The following is a 20,520-nucleotide window of genomic DNA, read 5'->3' as shown; positions in this document are numbered from 1 at the left end:
GAGTTTTACAGTTTCTTATACTGACAGTTCTCTGGGAAGAACACAATATGCCACACAGGGCCACTCAGGGGAAGCACCAAGGTTGGTCATGAGGCAGAGGTAGAGGGAAGGCAAGTGTTTTTATTGTGGTTTCTGCAGGAAGGAATGGATGAGGCAGGATACGCAGGTTTAGGATTGACTAATTTGAGCACTTTCAGTGGGCTCCAGGGTATAGGAGCTGCCTCTGGTTATCTGTTACCTGCCCTTAGAGTAATTAGGAAAAGTGTATGGTGGCCAGGAGGGTGAGAGTCTCATAAGGGAGGTGGTTGGGGATATGGGCTTAACCGATTGCTCAGTGAAAATTGACTAACCCCTACATAGGGCCTCAAAACTGTGTCAAGACGCATTTTGTTGTTGTTGTTGTTGTTCCATATTTTCAGTTTATTGGCATACAGAAAACATTTTATAAAGTAATATGGTAGACTTCCATTTTAACATGTTCACGTAAAAACATCACAGTGCAAGAAAGTGATCACGATTAAGCATGAAGACATTAAAAGCCAGCCAGTATTTTAACTACAGGGCAAAATATTCTTGCTGTCCCTTCCTCGAAAACGTTGGCACATTCATTAACTGCCCAGGTTACAAAAATCACTTTGTGTCCACTTCTTGTCCTTCAATATATTTTCATAACTAGTGTCACATTAATGCTGGTGGACAAAATAGCTCCTATAAAATCAAAAAACCTTTCAGGTAGCACAGTGATTTAAAACCAACTAGGAGAATGCTCTCCCAGAATATTTTTGTATGCAATTTTCTGTCCATTACCACAATAACAGAGTAAAAAAGCTGTTTTACCTTAAAAGAAGCTAAAAGAAAATAACTTCATTTTTCCTTTAAAACATCATTTCTTAGCTTTTAAATAGAGAGAAAAAGTTTTAATTATCTTGGGAGAGGAGGATATTTCATAAGTAAAACATCAAATGTTGTACTAATGTTTTATTTAGGAAATAAGTAAATACTTAGATTCAAAGGATTCTAAAACATTTCATCATTATAAGAAAACTGTAATTTAAAGCTAAAAAATGGTAATAAATTGAACTAATATAAATTACTCATTAACATGTTTTATTGTTTTTCACAAAATCCATAATTAAGGAATAGTGGGTTAGGTAAGATATATTTCCCAACATTTGGTCAGATTAGCTAAGAAGCTCTGGGCAAAGGACACCTCCTCTGAGTCAGGATTTTGGCCTCTTAAATGAGGGCACTGGACTAACTGCCCGTTCACATCGCTCTAAAACACACATTTATACGCAATTGTTCATCGTATATAATCCTTCCAAGGATGAAGTGTTTCAACTCAATATATTTTCCAGACAAACTCCCCCGTTTAAGTGGCAAAGCTCTTCTTTAAACTTTAACATTTTTACTTTAAAATGTTATTTCCAGGGCCTCAAAACTGTGTCAAGACAGCATTTTTAAAACTACTATTATAAATAAATACTAAGTAACACCTAAGTTCTCATTTCTTGTTTTCTCATCCTCTCTGTGCTAGGTTGTAGTGTGTAGTATCACATATACAAGCTCAAGGAATGGGTGATATCTGAACTTGAACTCAGACAACATGAGTCTCATCCACAAAAAGAGAGAAGTTTGATTAGACAATACCAAGGTCTCTCTTACTAACAGTGTTACTTTCTTTCAAAAACAAGACCAATCTGGCTTAATTTCAGTGTATGAGGCAAAGAAGATGAGTTGTCCCCAATATCTGTTTTGTGCTGTGTGTGTGTGTGTGTGTGTGTGTGTGTGTGTGATAGCTCCCCTGATTTCCATCTGGACATATAACTACTCAAAATAATGACTACATTTCTCTTCTCTTGAAGCTAGGCATGGCCAAGTAGGTAAGTTGTGGCCAAAAGAATGCAAACAGAATTGGTATGTGCAACTTGTAGAAAGTGTTCTTAAAATAAAAGCAAGCGCTTCATCAGTCATTCCTTTTTTTTTTTTTTCTGACTGGATGGGGATAGGAAACTCAAGAAACCATTTTAGACCACAAGAAGCTCAAGCAGTCATTATGGTTCACGTGATAAAGATGCAAAGCCATAGATAAAAGAAACCTGGGACCCTGACACCATGGAGCCTCACATCAGCTACATATCAGGCAGACATTTTGTTTGAGGGAGTAAACACTGTATGTTTAAGCTACTGCTCATTAGGGTTTTCTGTCACTCATAGTTGAACTAAATTTTAACTTATATAATGTGTGCCTTCCTATCTGTAAATTCATTCAGCCTCCCAAGTAGCTGAGATTGCAGGTGCCTGCCACCATGCCCGACTAATTTTTGTATTTGTAGTAGAGATGTGGTCTCACCATGTTGGCCAGGCTGGTCTTGAACTCCTGACCTCAGGTGATCCAGCCACCTCGGCCTCCCAAAGTTCTGGGATTACAGGCGTGAGCCACTGTGCCTGGCCTAATTTCTTTTTAATAAATAGAGGTTTAATAATTAAAAGACAGTCTTTGCAAAGTCCATTTGTTGTTCTGCTAAAATCTAAACATTTGCAAAGTGGCGTGCAGTATCTGGATTCCCTAAAACACATTGATCCCACTCAATATTAATCTTTAGAAAGATTTATAGACCTTTTAGAAAGTGCTATATCTGGCCAGGTGCGGTGGCTTACGCCGGTAATCCTAGCACTTTGGGAGGCCAAGGCGGGTGGATCACGAGGTCAGGAGATCGAGACCATCCTGGCCAACATGGTGAAACCCCGTCTCTACTAAAAATACAAAAATTAGCCAGGCATGGTGGCGTGCACCTGTAGTCCCAGCTACTCAGGAAGCTGAAGCAGGAGAATAGCTTGAACCTGGGAGGCGGAGGTTGCAGTGAGCCAAGATGGCGCCACTGCAGTCCAGCCTGGGTGACAGGGCGAGACTCTGTCTCAAAGAAAAAAAAAAGAAAGTGCTATATCTCTGTGCTTCCCCACCTCCTAAATGTGTAAAGAAAAAGCTACCAAACCACAAAAGTAAGTGAGGAAGTAAGTATATTTGATAAAGTTGTTTGAAATTCCCATTCCAAGGAAATTTCTAAATGATATATATTGTTACGGCTATCAAGCACTTTCTACATAGCAGGTATCATGCTAAGCAATTTAAGTGGATATTTCAATTAATCCTTACAACATCCTTGGGTCTGGTGCCTTACACCACTCAGCCATCCCGACACTAATCTTTACAACATCCTTGGGAAACACATGCTATGATTACCTGCACTTTTAAAACTGAGAAATTAAGGCTTAGAGAGATTAGGTAAAAATGTAAAAGCCAGGTCTCTAACCCAGGTCAGTATAGCCTCAGGTCTTAACTAGAGCCTCTACTAAATGTGATTGTATTCATTTGATAAAGAAGTTGCTTTGTAACAGTTTTAATGCAGAAAGATCAAGTGAGACTAGCTCTCACCTGTATATGAAAATTCCCTTGACCATAGGCTGGTGTTCTTGATTAAGACATGTAGTTGGGGGCATTTGCCCCACATACCTCCATTTTTATATCCTTCCCAAGTTCTCTGAACCCTTCTCCACTCCCCACCATCCCTCATGAGCTACAACAAATCAATGAGTGAAAAATTTGTCAATTTACCAAATTACTTCAAAACTTGTTTTATTTAACCATTTATAAAATTTATAGCAAATAAGCTGTATAGTTTTAACAGCTTTGGGAGATTTTTGTGCACTTGGTTTTGGCACAAAGATTTAATTGAATCTAGTTTCAGCTTTTCTGCAGCTGTTTTGCCACTGCCTTTCACCATGGATAGCTAAAGTTTAATGTATTCTAGATTTTTCAATACTTTGGATATATGACCTTTTAAATAGAGAATTACTTGTGTATTTCAAATTACAAATGTTACACATATTTCAACTATCAAGAATTTCAGAACCAAGGTAGAGGGCTTTGTTCATCCAATATATTACAAATTCAGTCCCTAGAATTTTGTAATTATTTTAATTCATAGATTTTTTTTCAAACTGACTTGATAAAACGAATATGCATGTATTTTAGTCAGTGTCAAGAACTGGGAAGCGTCCAAGATTTTATCCCACTTGTAACCTAACAATTTAGCCTCATAATTTCATGGGTGCCAGCAGAAGACACAAGACTTCTGGGTCAGAAACAATTTATTACTCATAGAAATAGCAGTAGCTAGACTATCAGAATTTCTATGAAGGTTCCCTGAGCTCCAATTCCCACAGGGTAATGGGAAGAATGCCAGGTGATACCTGCACACACAATGGGTTGCATTACAGAAGAACTCCAAGCTTAGGGAACTTGAATCTTTTAAAATGGAAAGTAGCATTTATGCCCTTCGCTCAGGAAGAAGACACTGTTCACTATATGAGTATTCTTGAAAATAGAGTCCAGAAGATAAGAGAGTCTTGTCTTGCTTACAAGTTGTGCAGAAACATGACAGAGCTGTGGAAATTGTCTCCCAATAGGCAGTTGAAGAGTACTTGATGTCTAAAATGTGAATCACACAGAGAATAAGGTTCAATTGAGTTGAACTGACAAATCTATTGCAAAAGGGCTGTGGTAAAATGGCTGCAGTAAATTAAAAATGAAACCTAAGCTGATCTATACTAACTAAAATAAAACATTTGAAAAGCTTCAGTGGCTGGTGAACTGTCTCATTCAACATAAATTGCTACAGATTTTATACTGGTAAACAGAAACAATGTTTGGTGACTCAGTAATACTACAATTGGCAATTTATCATGCTGGCCATTCTCCAAGTTGAGTAGATTTTTTGGCAAATGGATCTTTGTTTGAATTGGCCTGCTTCCTAGGCTCATGTTCAGGGTCCTACTGCTTATTAGATTTCAGTTACAGCTAGCTATAAGCTAAGGTGCTAACTGAAAAGAACATAGTTTTTTTTCCCTTTCCAAGAATACGTATTTTAACAAGAAATCTGACAAATCGACAAGGTCTTCCCAAAGTAACTCATCTATATTATCACATTTTCTAGCTCTTGATGAATGCATATTTGAGCACATGCTACCTTCCCCAAATCTCACACATAGATTACCATTTTTCAACCTGATTGATTATTGACTTTTCCACTTTGATCCAATTGATTCTGACTTCACTTCTTGTCCAGCTTAGCTCCCTCAGTTCATTACTATATAAATTCATATACATTCTCTTGGAAATTCTGTTATCTCCTTTGCTTCTCTCTCCCTTACTCCAAATGGTAAGCACTGGAAATTTTCAAACATTTGCCCACTTTGTGCCATACCCATGCAGCTAAACTTTGCTAAGGAACTACACTACCAGACAAATTGGTATGCTTATAAGTTGATGCATACCAACCCCAAATGGGCATTTGATACTACCTGGCAGTCTTACAGAAAATCTTACATTTCTCTCCTCAAACTACTTTCCCACTGCCCACAAGGATATTTCACACTTTATCCACTCCAAATTTCCTGTTCCTCCTCTTCCTCTTTAAAAGGGCTGCATTATGATTTTTGTGGGCCCTGGATACTTCTGCCTTCATGGGTCCCTTCCTCTATTAAAAAATACTAAAAATTATGTTTCATCATCAAGTTGTTACAAAGACAAACACAATCCAAGTGTGATTTATTATTATATATTCATTGTTACAATATTCATTTTTTTCCTCCTGATTTCAAAAGAAATTAAAATTAAAACATTTTTCATGGGCCCTTGAAAATATTGTGGGTCCCAAGCAGGCACTTAGACTACTATGCTTAATGGAATAAGCCAGTCTTGCTCCCAACACCTCTTCATCTGATGACCTTGCTTTTTACTCTATTTAGAATATAGATTAAATATTCCTCATCTTGGCATGTGGAGCCTGGGAGTGAAACCTGGGCAGAGGATGTGAAATGGGTGTTGTCTCTATACAGCAGGATTTCTCAACCTTGGCACTATTGACATTATGGGCTGAATGATTCTTTGTTGTGAGGGACTGTCTTGTACATTGTAGGATGTTTAGCAGCATCCCTGGGCTTTCTCCTCTAAGTGCTGGTACCAATTCTCCAGTCATGACAACCAAAAATGTCTTCAGACATTGCCAAATGTCCCCTGGGTGGCAAAACAGCCCTTGGTTGAGAACCACTTCTATAGAGGCATAAGTTGAAGCCATGGCAGTGAATGAGTTCTTGGGAAGACTCGTAAGAAAGAAGAGAAGAAGATATTAGTGAACCCCAAAATGTGAGGGACTAGCAAAAAGAAAGGAGCCACCAGAGAATACTATCCTACTCTTAATCTGGAGTAGACGTGATTTAGTTAGAAAGACTCCAATGTCTACAACCTCTTAGTGAAACAGCTGAACAAAGGATTTTGTAAAACCAGTTACCTGGGCCTTCGCAAAGGTGGAAATGTTCCCCACACTCAGGGTGATTTGATGCATCCCTGTCTAACAATGAAGGGTTGGCATAGACAACCTCTGAGAATTTGCCTAAGTCCCTGAGGTTCTGTGAGATAGTTCTAATCATTATAAACAAGAGCCAGATACTATAAAACCATAGAGCTTCTTGATTCTTTTAAAAAATTAAAGGCCAGATGTATGACTTTTGTGGGTCACGTAGAGTTGTGCAGACACAACATTCTTTGCCAAATCCTGCATCCTCACAGGTGTGACTTCCCAATATACCTTTTGCCCTTCTAATTCAATTTCAGCATCTGCTTCTCAGAGAATCCAGCTAACACAGGAGTATAGTTTATTTCTTCTTTCCACAATATGAAAAAATATAAAATGTAGTTTATCTTCAATTCCTACATCATAACCCATAATCCTGTCTATACACGTGAACACATGCAAAAGATGCTTCATACAGAATAATGCACAGTTGTTTTTTTTTTTTTTACTTCAGACAAGTAGCACAGGTATGCTTTCAAAAGGCAGAGAACTGTAGTCCTTTGTTTACATATCTTACTACCTACCACATTATATTTTTTTCTGACATGAAGAGTGTTTACCTTCACTTCTGTTCAAGTCTCCTAATGAGATGACTAAACTCATTGCTAACATTCAAGGAAGACTGTGTTTGTGGTGAATGAACCAGACCCTGTGGTCCCCTTAGGGTCTCAATGCCTGTTCACTTGAGTAGGGGTAATTCATCAGTGGTGCCACAAACAGGATTGCTGTGCATGATGTATTCAGGTGTGCCCGTATACACTGTGGACAGGGCTGGACTCAGCAGCCCTCTTTTGGCCAGAGCTGCAAACTGGCCAGGGCCACAGCAATGCTAGATGGCTAGATTTTGCATAGCAAAGAGTACCTTTTTACCATGTTCCCTTTAAATCCTTGAAATACTGGGGAATCTTGTGCTTACTAACCTTACAGTTGTGAAGTCCAACAGGTATGTTAATCAAAAGGTGCTAAAAGTTTATCCAAGATAAACTGTCTATCTTGGATTTCATTGGCATTTTAAAAAATACTGTTTCAACTGTAAAGTGGGCAGAATTCTAGGATGGCCCCCATGTTCACCCTGTATAATCTCCTGCCCTTGAGTGCAGGTGGAACTGGTGACTTGTTTGTAACCAACAGAATATGGCAAAGATGATGGTATGTCCCTCATGTGATTACCTTGTGATTTGTATAGAAGTCTTTGAGTAGACTTGCTCTCCACTCTCCTGATGCCCTTGAAGAAGAAAGCTCCTGTGAGCTTAGCCACAAGAAAATGAATCCTTCCAACAACCTGAGGGAACTTGGAAGCAGATCCTCTCCTAGTCGAGCCTCTGATGAGAACTCAGTCTGGCTGACACCTTGATCGTAGCCTTCTGAGAGGATCCAGCTAAGCTGTGACTGGAATCCTGACTTATGGAAGCTGTAATATAATAAATAAGTATTGTTTTAAGCTGCTAAATTTGTGGCAATTTGTTCCACAACAATACAAAACTAATACAAACTGTATCTTTATTTTAAATTCTTCTTGCTTTTTTTTTTCTTTTACCTCCCTCGCTGTCTATTGGAGATTGTAAATCTCATTTTTTGTTTGTTTCAGAATAAGCCTTTTCAGTGTAACATTTTGATGGAAAGGCATTATGTTTTAATAATTTTTCTCAAACTAGCAATAAAAAATGTGAAATATTCAAATCCTTTACTATCACGAAACTGTTTTAGTAAAGTTCAGAAGCTTACTAGTCAGAATAAAGTTGGTCTTATTCATATTTCACATTGACATTCCGTTTGACCTCTGTCTCCTAAATGTTTCATTTGCATTCACTGATGAAAAACAAAGACCCCACCCCCTCCCCCCAAAAAATCTGAACAGTATAAAACAGACTTTAGCTCATGGCTGATTTTAGTCCAAACATTTCAATAGTATATTTTCACTGAATTGCCTATTAAATTATATTTCTTAAGGGAAGTAGAGGATAATTCAAACATTTAAAAATGACTGTTACACTGATTATTATGTAAGTAGCTGAGTTTGGTATTTTAGTGATACAGAGAAGAAAATCAACTGAGAGATAAATCTTTTCGTGGTGGTTTCATGCTTTATATCTCTCAGGGGAAGCCTGCCATGCTATTTTATTCGCAAAATCATTTTCTAGAGTGACCTTTTGGTATATTTATTTTATTGCTCCTGATAATGTGTAATAAACACATTTCCATATTTTTTCACATATGGTAAAGTGATCTTTGTCTATCATTTGAAATTAAAATTATTATCCAAATTTCATTTGAAAGAGTGAGCGTATTCATTCAGTAAGCAGCATAAAGGGACATAAGGCATAGTGTAGGGCAAACTAAAGAGGTTTGTTATAAATTACAAATGTTCTGCAATATTTTCATAAGTCTACAAGAGTGAATGTCTTATCTCCTTAGTGTGTTTTTTTTCCTTCTTTTTTAATAGAAAGTAGATGGTTCACTATGCTAACTTAGTAAAAATATCTCGACATGCCCACAATTGTAAAACTACCGTAGAGTGAGTTAGCGTATATCAGTTAACATCATCTTTTTGTAGCATCTGAGATGCATCCTTCTTTATCAAGGGAAGCATATATGCCTTAGAAAAATATATTTTAAATGAGAGAAAATTGTAGAGCAAAGAAAATATTGCATCAAAGAATGGCTTAGAATAAAACTATTTTAGAAAAACTTTAAGGTAGTATGCATGTTCTCACTCATAAGTGGGAGTTGAACAATGAGAACACATGGACACAGGTAGGGGAACATCACATGCCGGGGCCTGTCGGGGGCTGGGGTGGCAGGGCAAGGGGAGGGAGAGCATTAGGACAAATATCTAATGCATGCGGGGCTTAAAACCTAGATGACCGGTTGATAGGCGCAGCAAACCACCATGGCACATGCATACCTATGTAACAAACCTGCACGTTCTGCACATGCATCCCAGAACTTAAAGTAAAATACAAAAAAGAAAAAAGAAAAGGAAAAACTACAAGGTGGTAGACCAGGGGAGGCTGAGAAGAAGAGGGAATGCTATTACATGGGGAAGACTTCTAAGATGATTGAGAGGTTTGAAGGTTTTAGAGAGGATCTAGAAGATAAAAGATATTAAAGCAAGGTAAAATAGTATAGGTGAACAACAACAAAACTAAAAGAATTGCAATTTTTGGCCAAGCATGGTGGCTCATGCCTGTAATTCCAGCACTTTGGGAGGCTGAGGCGGGCAGATCACAAGGTTAGGAGATCGAGAACATCTTGGCCAACATGGTGAAACCCGGTCTCTACTAAAAATACAAAAATTAGCTGGGCGGGGTGGCGTGCACCTGTAATCCCAGCTACTTGGGAGGCTGAGGTAGGAGAATCACTCGAACTGGGGAGGTGGAGGTTGCAGTGAGCCGAGATCGTGCCATTGTACTCCAGCCTGGGCGACGAGAGTGAAACTCCATCTAAAAAAAAAAAAAAAAAAAAAGAATTGCAATTTTTTTAACCTTAGAAGAAATGAACAAATTGTTCATAGTATGGAGGTAAAAATGTCAGCTGTGTTTTCCCTTTCATACAGTCTAAGAATTCCTTCAAAGATCATTTTAGATTTAAAGATATGTTAATAAACACATGTCATAATTTGCAGCCATCCAGACCTTTGGAACACCTGAGTTTCAGGAATGGCTCACCTTATGAGCTTTGCTTTCCCAACACAGGAGTCCCAAACTCACTTTCCCAGCCTTTCTTGAAGCTAAGGTGTAAATATTTGTATTAGACTCAGCCAATGAGGTGCACTCACATGAGTTTAAAAGAGACAAATATGAGGAAACAGACACTGTGGAGTCTCTAAACTCTGTGGAGTCTCACCAGTCTCTAAAGAAAATGATGGCAGAAGCAATGACTTTCAGGGGCAGTGATGGCAGCAGTTCAGCATCCATGTCCAGGATCAATGGGACAATTTGTGGTGTCTGTGCCCAGTGGTCACAATGGTGGCATCCTTTCTGGACCCATCCTGCAGCATCATTTTGGTGTTGTGCCTTCCCATATATCTTTGAGGCTGGTCTGTTCCTCCAAGAGGTTCTATTGAGACATCTAATAATATATGTTAGATATATTTTCTGCCTAACCAACCATAGTAAGTTCTGATGTTTGCAACCAAGAACCCTGACTGATGTGAATCCCTTTCTAAAGAGAAGAGCTATGAAACCCTAGATACAAAGGAATCATTAAGAGAGAGCCTTTCTAAAATTATTGCAATGTTACTTAATCCAGAGTCAGAAAAAATAGCTCCCTGGGGATGTTCTTTGCAACTTTGTAATGTACTGAAAAATTGGGAAATTGAAACACCACGAATGAGTACACTAGGATAAGATAAGCAGAATACTAAACAGTTAATAGCTTCTGTTTTATTAGATGGGGGGAAATCTACTTTAAAACACAATCACATATAGTCCAGTGGGAGTAAGAAGTAGTGGAAGTATAAATGAAACTAAAGTTGTAGAATGTGGATAATTACGGAATCTGGATAAGGGATATTCTATTTACTTTATGTGTTTGAATTTTTTCTTTAAAAACGTTTAAATAAAAAATCATAAGTTAAGGAATTAACATTAATCGGGAAAAATATATGCTTCCTTATTTATCTTTAAAATGAGAAAGAGAAGCAAGACTAAGTATTGTTTAGAAATTTGGCTATCAGTGTCTGCCAAAGCAATAGAACTGAGAAAAACTTGTAAAAACAAAAGATAAGGACAGACATAGTGGATATGACTATTTTTTAGGTCACTTTTTCCCTAGGTTTTTCAGGAATTGCTTATTAATGTAGTCTACAAGTATTTTTATTAGTGCCTGCCATGTGTTGGCATTGTTCAAAATGCTTGGGATATATCAGGAAATAAAACAAAGATCCTTGCCCTTTCCTAAATTTTTTTCTATACGTATTACCTAATTTCAATAACAGATTTTATACATACTTCAGTTTACAAGCCTAGTTATCTAATTTTTAGAATTTAAAACTGTCTTGTGTTTTCATGGTTTAGGATCACAAGATTTTACAGCTGAAAGGAAGTTTAGATTTCATAAAGTACAACTAATTTTCTTATAATTCACAATAATATTTTGCCTTTGTAAAATCCTTTATAAGTTATGATATGTCTTCTTGAGACCTGGAGAGGATAAGTGACTTGCCAGGTTTATACTACCTGTTAGTAGCTGAACAAAGACCTTCCAATTTGTGTTTTGGTACCCTTTCTGCTACACCAAACTTTGCTTGTTTCAATGTAACGGTTGGGGTTGACTGGAAAGATTTTAACCTAAAAATGCTACCATTTATACATCCTAGGTCTGTTCCTCTTGACTCCCTTGCTCTCTGTGCCCCTTCTTCTCCCTCTCTCATTGGCTGTAACCCAATCCTACAAATGACTAATATGTGTCTTTCTCTTTGGCACTAACATTCTTGCATGCTGCCATTCCTTAACCATTGTTCAGCTAGGCTCTCCTAATACAGAACCTTTAATCTTTTTTGATAGCATTCTCTCTTCATTACTCTAAATAACTTGTCAGGACCTTTTTTCTCATCTTCCAGTTACCTACATGTTTCAGATGGCTAGGTACTCAACATAAACAAAGAATGGAGGCCCCACGGCTGACAAGTGTACTGCTGTATTTAATTACTTCCAGGTTCTCTGCTACTCCTTAGCTTCATAGAGTATGCCCCCATCTCATGCAGCACCAAAGAGCATTTTTTAAATTCACTGTGTTATATATACTCACGAGTTTCTGTTCATCATATCACTAGAGTCTAAGGTCCCCTGGAAAATATTTGAGGTTCAAGCCACAACAAAAGTGCTTCCAACTACTAAGTTTTAACATAATCTGCCAATCAGTTATTGTTTAGCCACTTGATCTCTCTCTCGCTGTCTCTCTCTCTCTCTCGTGTGTGTGTGTGTGTGTGTGTGTGTATAAAGTGTCACAGTGTTTAGGTTATCTATGTTTTGGGGAAAATGTCATAGTGGCTTAAAATAATTTACAGATGCTTCTTGACTTACCATGGGGCTACATCTGGATAAACCCATTATAAGTTGAAAATGTAGTTTTGACTTGTAATATTTTAAACTTATGATGGGTTTATTCAGACTTAGCCCCAAGATAAGTCAAAGAGCATACTGAATGTGAATGATTTTGTCCTATCTTAAAGTTGAAAAATCATGAGTCAAACCACCATAAGTCAGGGACCGTCTGTATTACTATCTGTCATGGTTGTATGGGTTGACTGGGCTCAGCTAGGTAGTTCTTGGGTTCTCTCAGGTGGTTGCAGTAGATGGAGGCTGGAGTCATCAGAAGACTCAACTAGGCTGGATGTTGAAGATGGCTTCTTTAGTCACATCTTGTTCAACAGCCTGAAACACCTCCGGGCTTGCCAGGAATTTCTCTCTCCATGCAGTCTCTTCATGTGACATGTGGCTCCCTCAAAACATAGAGGTCTCAGGGTAGTCAGACTTCCTACATGGCAGTGGGCTTCCTCCAGAGCACGTGTTCCAAGAGACCCAGGTGAAAGCTCAAAGACTTCTTTTGACTTCAAAAGGAGGATACTACACAAAGGTGTAAATATTGGGAGGTGCAGTTCATTGGTGGGGGGTGGAGATGAGGGAGAAATCTTTGGTGACTAGCTATCAGATGAAGGAAAGTAGAATCTGCAGCTAAAAATCAAGTTATCTGTTAGTCCACCTGACTGGCAGGGCTCTATTTTTAAAACAAGTACAATTGCCTGTAATACAGCCTTTATTTTTTGGTGTAGCAGATCTGGAGTTTCTTTTAATTAAACAAAAGAGAAAAAGAAAAACTTTGAACGTAAATGACTTGTATCTCTTTAAACTGTATTTAGTCTCTTATTTATTAGAGCATATGACAGCTCTGTTGATGGCTGGAGGCAGACCTGCAAACATTCTAGGGCTGACAAGCCAAAACAGGTGAGCCCATCTTCTGTGATTCACCTTGGTAGAAATGATTACTACCCAGCTCCGGGCCGGCAGACCACCTGCTCCCTTTCACCCACACAGGCTTCCCCACAGCCTGAAATATACCCTGTATCCTTTCAGAGATGGTGGATTGAACATGTGTGGAGAGACATCCAAACGCATTTTTTTTTCCAATGAGAGACATTTTGTGAAGTTTTGGCAGCATGCTGGCTGGCAAAGTAATCTGGCTGGCACACTCCTCCTGCATGGAGTTATGGCACTGCCACCTCTACTCTGGAGAGTTTCGAAATTTCATTTTGCACACCCTGTAAGATGTGAGTCATTCGGCTCGCAAAGGAGGATGAGGAGGAGGCGGCCATCTGCTAGTCATGAGCAGATGACAAATACCCTGCACTGCGAATTTCCATCCTCATTTCACAATATTTAAGTAAACACATTTTGTAACCATTTTTCCCAGAGTTCCTTAGTGCTTAAGATGGATTTTTTTTTCAATAAACAATATATAAAAGCTGCTTTCTCTCCTCCAAACAACTGTATTAGCAAAGTGACATGAAGGCAACCATCACAAAGTGCTGTCTGTTGAATGACCAGAGCAAAAAGTATACTCATCTGAATTGAATGATTAAACCTCATGCAATTTCAGACCGATCCAGCTAAATTACCAGGTCCACGAGAGGCCGCTCCATCATGCACAGCTCCATGGTGACCTCTACTGTCTGCCTGCAAGAATCCCCAAACTATCTTCCATCAAAAACAAAGTTTCCAAATAACATCTATTTAACATTTCTTTGTGCTATGTTATGGGAAGGAAGGAAATTGAAGAAAGAAAAGATAGATGCTCTCCTCTTAAATTATGAGAGGCCCGTTACATTCATAAAATAACTGGGAACTAATGCACGATCTAATTTTGTGTTCGCTTCAAGCTGTGCAACATGGCTTAATGCAGAATGTATTCATTCCTTCGCCAATTTGATCTGAAGAAGCCAACAACAAAAAAATAGCCAAATAGAAATAGAAAATTAATATCAGGGAGAAAATTGACTGCATATGTGCAAACCAAAAAGGTCAAAGGAGCTTCAAATATGGCTCTGGGCATCCTAAAAGGCAGACGAAGAAGAAAAAAGTAGGATGTGTTGCCTAGACCTTGCTATCATGAAGAAGAAAGACTATCATTCCTTAAGTAGATATTTTTTCTTGGTATTAAATTTTGAATGAAATTCCTGTGGGATAGTTTGTGCCATATTCCAGGTGGCACAAGGGCTAGCATGCTCCTTAGAATTTGTACTGCTGCTGTAGAACTAGCAGGGCTGTTTCTTTTAACTTTGATGAGAAAAAAGTATATGCCATTGAGGAAGGAAATAAAATACATCCCTGCCGACAACCAGAGAGAGTGAGAAATGGTCCTGCTGGCAGCCAGACCATGATGTTCTCAACTAACATAAACAGTGCTGGGACAAGACCATTCCATGATCATATTTGGAACAAGATAAAGATAAAGCCACCCAGTAATCACAAAAATAACTAAATGTTCTCCTTCTCTGAATAACATGAGTGACTGCTGTTCCCTTACCTGTGACAGCTCCAGCCTTATTTGTTCTGTATAAAAACTATTGAGATGCCCAAACACAAAATTGCCCCTGCTTCTTGAGAGCGTCCAATCCATAATTGGTCCCTGCTTCCTAATTCCTCCTGAGAATCTTTTGGAGTAAGCCTAATCCCAATGAGGGGCCCCTGCCTGCTCCCTCTTTCCAAGGGCCTTAGGATTCCTCCGTATTCTCTCTTTTGTGGCAACTAGCTCAACAAACCTAATGTTTCTTAATACGATGTGTTTCTAGATGTCTTTCGTTGCTGGTCTTTCATAGTATGAAGCACCACACAGTGAAGGCGATTCTGAAAGGGATTAATATGGACCATTCAGTATGTCTATTCTCTGTCTCATTCCAGGACAGAGTACAGTGTGCTTACTGGAAGAAAGAAATGGCTTTTCCCTTAGACAGCCTTCCCTAAATGGTCTTTTTTTTTGTCCAGGCTTTCAATATGAGATCACTTACAGATAGTTGAAGATTTTACTCTCTTATGGAGGTCTAGAGGCATGAGCTGGTACTCTGTTCCTGGTTGAAAGCAGATCCATGTGATTTGGGTAATCCATGATGAATCCCTGACCAATACAAATATTTTTTTCATTGTAGAAGATACTGTAATTTTTAGTTTCTGGTCCAGATCTTTTTATTCCTTATATATTTTTTTTCTATGAACTCCTCTCCCAGCTTCAGTGTCCTTTGGCTTCTAACAGCCCACACCAAACCTGGAGCCATCCCTCAGATACGGAGAACTGGAAATGCCTGGGAGTTTACATTCACCACCACCCCTTACCTTCAGGCTTTTGGCTGGTAACTGACTAGAATAGGAAAGCCAACACCCTCCAAGTTGAGTTAATTGAGTGTATAATGTACCCTGTTGAGCTCTCCTGCAGGATCAAGCTGAAGCTGAGACTTGCTTAGCTTCTTTCTCACCCCTGTCTTACTTCCCCCACTGCCTTACTGATCTCCCCTGGGGGTACGTTCTTAATAAATCATTGGCACAGAATTATCACTGCAAGCTCTACTTCTGCAGAACACAACCTATGATGCTCATCTAGCCCTCACTGTATCCCTACAAAGTAGAAATCATATCATAATCTTTCAGATGAAGACAGAAAGGCTCAGAGAGATTGAAAGACCAGCCCAAGGTCACACAGTTGGTAAACAGTGGACTAGACCTAAAATCCTCACCTAGTGCCCCCATTTTTTACTATGCTTCATTGCCTGTTCTTTGGGGCCTGGCATCTGGCCTTATCTTCTGTCTGTGGGACCTCAGAGGGAAGGTTCTGATGCCTGGGGAAGAAAGCAAGGACCCAAATGTCCTCTGCCAAGCATCTGATGCATAATGGAATGTTTACGCTGCCATCTGGGGATGGTTTTCCTGTCCGCAGCATTCAGGCAAGGATTTATTGCCACTCCATTCTCCCTGATCGCTGAACAAATTGTCCCCTGTTGCTTGTGGCATGTAACTCCCCCTCTTCCAATCTACCGCCTCTCTCAGACTTCATGAGACAAACATAAAAGTCATGGCCTCAGGAGAATGCTTGATTTCTGTCCAGTCTGTCACACAGAAGCGTCATTGTTAAGTCCTGGGTGGCTCTTCCCACCTGTCATCCCAGAAAAATGGGGTCATCCCTGAGAACACTCCCATGCACAGTGACATTCATTATGAGGCTACCTTTTCAAATTAAGGTTGGCATTTGAAACGAATACTACTTACTACTCCCAAACCACTCACTGCTGAGGTGACTTTCCATCATGAACTTCCTCTCATCTCCACAGACAGTGCTTAAGAGAAGGGTGAGGGAACTTCAGCATCTGCCTCTCACATTCCATTGTCAGCCTCACTCAGGAGGGCCGGTCATTGGTGAAGGTGAGAGGTGGGAGGCAGGAAGGTTCACAGAATCTCAAGACTGGGGGGAACTTTAACCACAACTAAATTCTATCGTGATGCAGAAGCAGGCATCCTTTCAGCAGCAGACTAACCATGCAGAGTTGCTGCATGGGCTATGACTGAGCACCTTCACAGGCAATGAAGCCTGCTAGTAAGCTACACAGAGAGATTGTTCCCTACCTGTGCCAAGTCCCCGTCACTGACCATGGGGTCAAGCCTGAAGAAACTGGAAGGAAACAATGTATAATCAGGGAGACCAGGGAGAATGGAGTGGCGCACACTAGACAGAATGGGTTGAAAAACGTAAATGAAGGTGGGATGCATTTCACTTCCCTGATCCTTAATCTTAACCACCACATTTTTTTTTCTGAAAGTGTTTCCTTAAAATTTAAGTAGTACCTGGATTCACTTCACTTATTTAGCTTTATTACGTAAAGACAGCTTACATAAGAATAATTAATCTTTTTTTTTCCTAGTGAGTACCTGTGTTTTTTGGTTTTGTTTTGGTTTTCGGTTTTTGTTTTTTTTTTTTTACTTTAAGTTCTGGGACACATGTGCAGAACGTGCAGGTTTGTTACATAGGTATACATGTGCCATGGTGGTTTGCTGCACCTATCAACCCGTCATCTAGGTTTTAAGCCCCGCATGCATTAGGTATTTGTCCTAATGCTCTCCCTCCCCTTAGCCCCCACCCTCTGACAGGCCCCAGTGTGTGAAGTTCCCCTCCCTGTGTCCATGTGTTCTCATTGTTCAACTCCCACTTATGAGTGAGAACATCCAACCCCCACATTGTACTACTTCTCTAGGGTTTTCATAAAAAAGCTTATGTCTTTGATTACATAGGAATTCAGAGTTGGTTCTATGGGTGGGCAGAAGAGTAAGCATTCTGGGTAGAATCATTTGAAAGGCATTGGGGTCTATACCAGTGCCTGAAATTCCATCATTAGCTTCAATTTTTCAGGTAAGGTTTTGCTTCCAGAAAACTCTGACTAACATGAGGAAGGTGACATTCAAATCCATGATCATTGACGACCACAAAGCCCTATGAGAATTTGCTTACCAGGTTAGAAAACACAAAGCTAGATCCAGAGAACAGTAGTTATTCAAGTTATACTGTTGTTATTCAATAACAGTAGTTATTCAACAGTAGTTATTCTTATATCAAGTGAGGATATAAGAAGATTTGTATTTTGAGGAGGACTCTGGTCAGAAAGCAGGGGATGGGGGCAGCATAAGGGGCCAAGGGCTAGTTGGAGAGCACAGGGTGACACCAATGCAGCAGACTTTCCATGTGCTGGGGCCCTTATAGCAAGCACCTCCTCTCCAGGCAGCAACTACCCAGCCATGGAGCTTAAGAAAATGTCCTGTGGCCAAAGAGATGAAACTTGATCTGGAACCATATGCAGGGGAACCCCAATTGCCCTCCTAGAAGCAACAGGCATATCCCCAAAACCCAAACCTCTCTTTCCTCCCAGAGTCTTTGGTTGGATCTCAAGGCAGATCTCCGTGCAGCACAAGGCCAAGTCCAGCCCCTCCAGTCACTCTCCAATTAGGCCTCTCCAATCCATCAGCCCTCATATCTCTTCTACTTAGTGCTGAAAGTAAAAGGCCAAGCTCTGGATTTAGTCCAAACTTACTGCCTAAAAAATTAAATGTGAGGTCCGTGATTTGGGCTCAGCATTGACATAAAAAATAACATTCATGATAAAGCAGTCTCTAGTCCTGTTACCTTTATCATTCCCTGAAAATCCCACATAGGAAATGGTCTGGCTCTTAGCCCTGAAAGCAGGCTTTAGTGAGTCCCTAAAGCTGTAAATGTGAAATAGAGGGAAAAGGGGAGAAGGAGGGAGCAGAGTCTATAGAGGGTTACTTCTTCATCATCTTCCAAAGAAGCACATGGAGAAAATAGGTCTCTACTAATGTGGACAGCAAGAGATTCAAGAATTTAGGTCAGGCGACACCAGATTAGGGAGACCAAGGGTGTGTCTGTGTGAGGGTAGGGGGATAGGTATGGGTGTGCATATGTTGGAAAGAGCTCTGGAATATTAGTCAAAAACCTACCATGACTGGCTATATAGGCTTGATCTAGTCATTTCATCTCTCTGGCCTCAGTTTCCACATTCTTTACAAGGGGACAATACCTGCCCCAGCAACTTCAAAATTAAATGGAGTAACTCACCTGCAAGCTTAAAACATACTGGCATTTCCACAAATAAATGTGAGGCAACATCACCAGGAAATCTCTGGAAATAAGTGACTGACTAAATGAAAAGAAGCTCTGAAAAATGAAAATTAATTTAATTCAGTTGAAACAGTAGTAACATGAACAAGTATTTACTGAGCACTTACTGTGTATCAGGCATTTTTCTAAGTGCTGTATAAACATTACCTTATTTAATATGCACAACAAACCAACGAGGCAAAGACTATTATCATTTCCATGTTACATATTAAGAAACTGAGGCATAGAGAGATTAAGTAACTTGTCTAATATCTCACAGCTAATGAGTAGTAGAATCAGTATCTGAACCGAGGCTTCCAGAACTGGAACTGTGCTAAACTGTTTCTTCACAGGTGCTTAAGCCATCTGCAAGTATTATAGGAGTGGAGCACTAGCTAATAATAATAATAATAACAACAATTATTATTTTTACATGGTATATTTAGTGCTAGGCACTTCCTTCATTTTCTCATTGACATGCTAGCAAAAGACGTAATGTAGCAAAGTACATTATTCTTGGGGGTTTGTATCTGGCTCTGCCACTTACTGAGGGTGTGACCTTAAGCAAGTTAGCTAACCTTTGCCTTCATTTCCTAATCTGTAAAATGAAGATAATGTTAGTACTACTTCATATAGTTGTGATGAATTCGATGAGTTATTATTTATAAAGCCCTTAGGATAATGCCTAGGATACAGTCAATCCTATGTGTGTTCATTAAATACATAAACAAATGCTAAATACATAATTGATAATTATATATATGATCAACTTACATTCATGCTTTGCTTTGTATGTTCTCTAAGAAGAAGCAGTGTGTATGGAGCTGATTACAGCCAGCTCTGTAGTTCATAGGTTGGCTAGAAGCTAGATGCTCAGCTTCACAGTCCCCTCTCCTTTTCCCTCCCAACAGGCTGTGCTGTGGCTGCTGCTCCTTTGTCCCCTCCAGGGCTCTGTACCAGAGACTGCTGCCCTCCTCTCTCTCACCTGTTCTCCAAACTATGTAAAAGCAGCCACCGTCAGCTCAACCTTCATCTAGGGGCTGCCTGTCCCTTGCCAGTATCCACCTCTGCTCTGAATCAGGAGAGCCCATGACAGGCTGAAGAGGCAGCAGAGTATGTTGGAAATGACTGGGGCAGTGTCTTCAATCAGCTAGGTTTTAGGAAAGGGTAAAAGAAAATAAATCACAAAAGATGCTACTTCCATCAATCTGGCATGGGGGCTAGGGAGACAGTGGTCAGGGAGATGGGGAGAAACAAAGGAAGACAGGAGGTAGCACCAAAGCCATAAGGGACCAGAGGAAAATCACCCCCAAATGTTTCCCCAACCCCCTCCTGAACATACACATGGATCAGTCCTTCATATAGAGGTCTGTGTTGTCTCCAAATCCCCCACCTGAAAATGAAGGGAACACCCAGGTTTCCCTGGAGAATCATCAGCTGAGGCCGTGTCTAC

The 20,520-nt window shown here is 39.7% G+C and overlaps 1 long non-coding RNA gene across 1 annotated transcript in view; it reads right to left on the bottom strand.

Annotated features, from left to right (window-relative positions):
• Positions 1 to 385: 385 nt before the first annotated feature.
• The window catches only part of LOC115932037 (uncharacterized), a 188,440-nt gene continuing 168,305 nt past the window's right edge, over positions 386 to 20,520 (bottom strand). The window contains exons 3-5 of the long non-coding RNA XR_010132609.1: positions 9,737 to 9,859; positions 7,587 to 7,827; positions 386 to 4,492 (exon numbers count right to left, since the gene is read on the bottom strand). This is a non-coding gene — a long non-coding RNA (uncharacterized lncRNA). The remainder of the gene's footprint in view (positions 4,493 to 7,586; positions 7,828 to 9,736; positions 9,860 to 20,520) is intronic.

This window comes from Gorilla gorilla, chromosome X, assembly GCF_029281585.2.
Source record: "Gorilla gorilla gorilla isolate KB3781 chromosome X, NHGRI_mGorGor1-v2.1_pri, whole genome shotgun sequence".
In the NCBI taxonomy this organism is placed as follows: Eukaryota; Metazoa; Chordata; class Mammalia; order Primates; family Hominidae; genus Gorilla; species Gorilla gorilla.
This window is presented reverse-complemented; position numbering and strand designations above follow the sequence as displayed.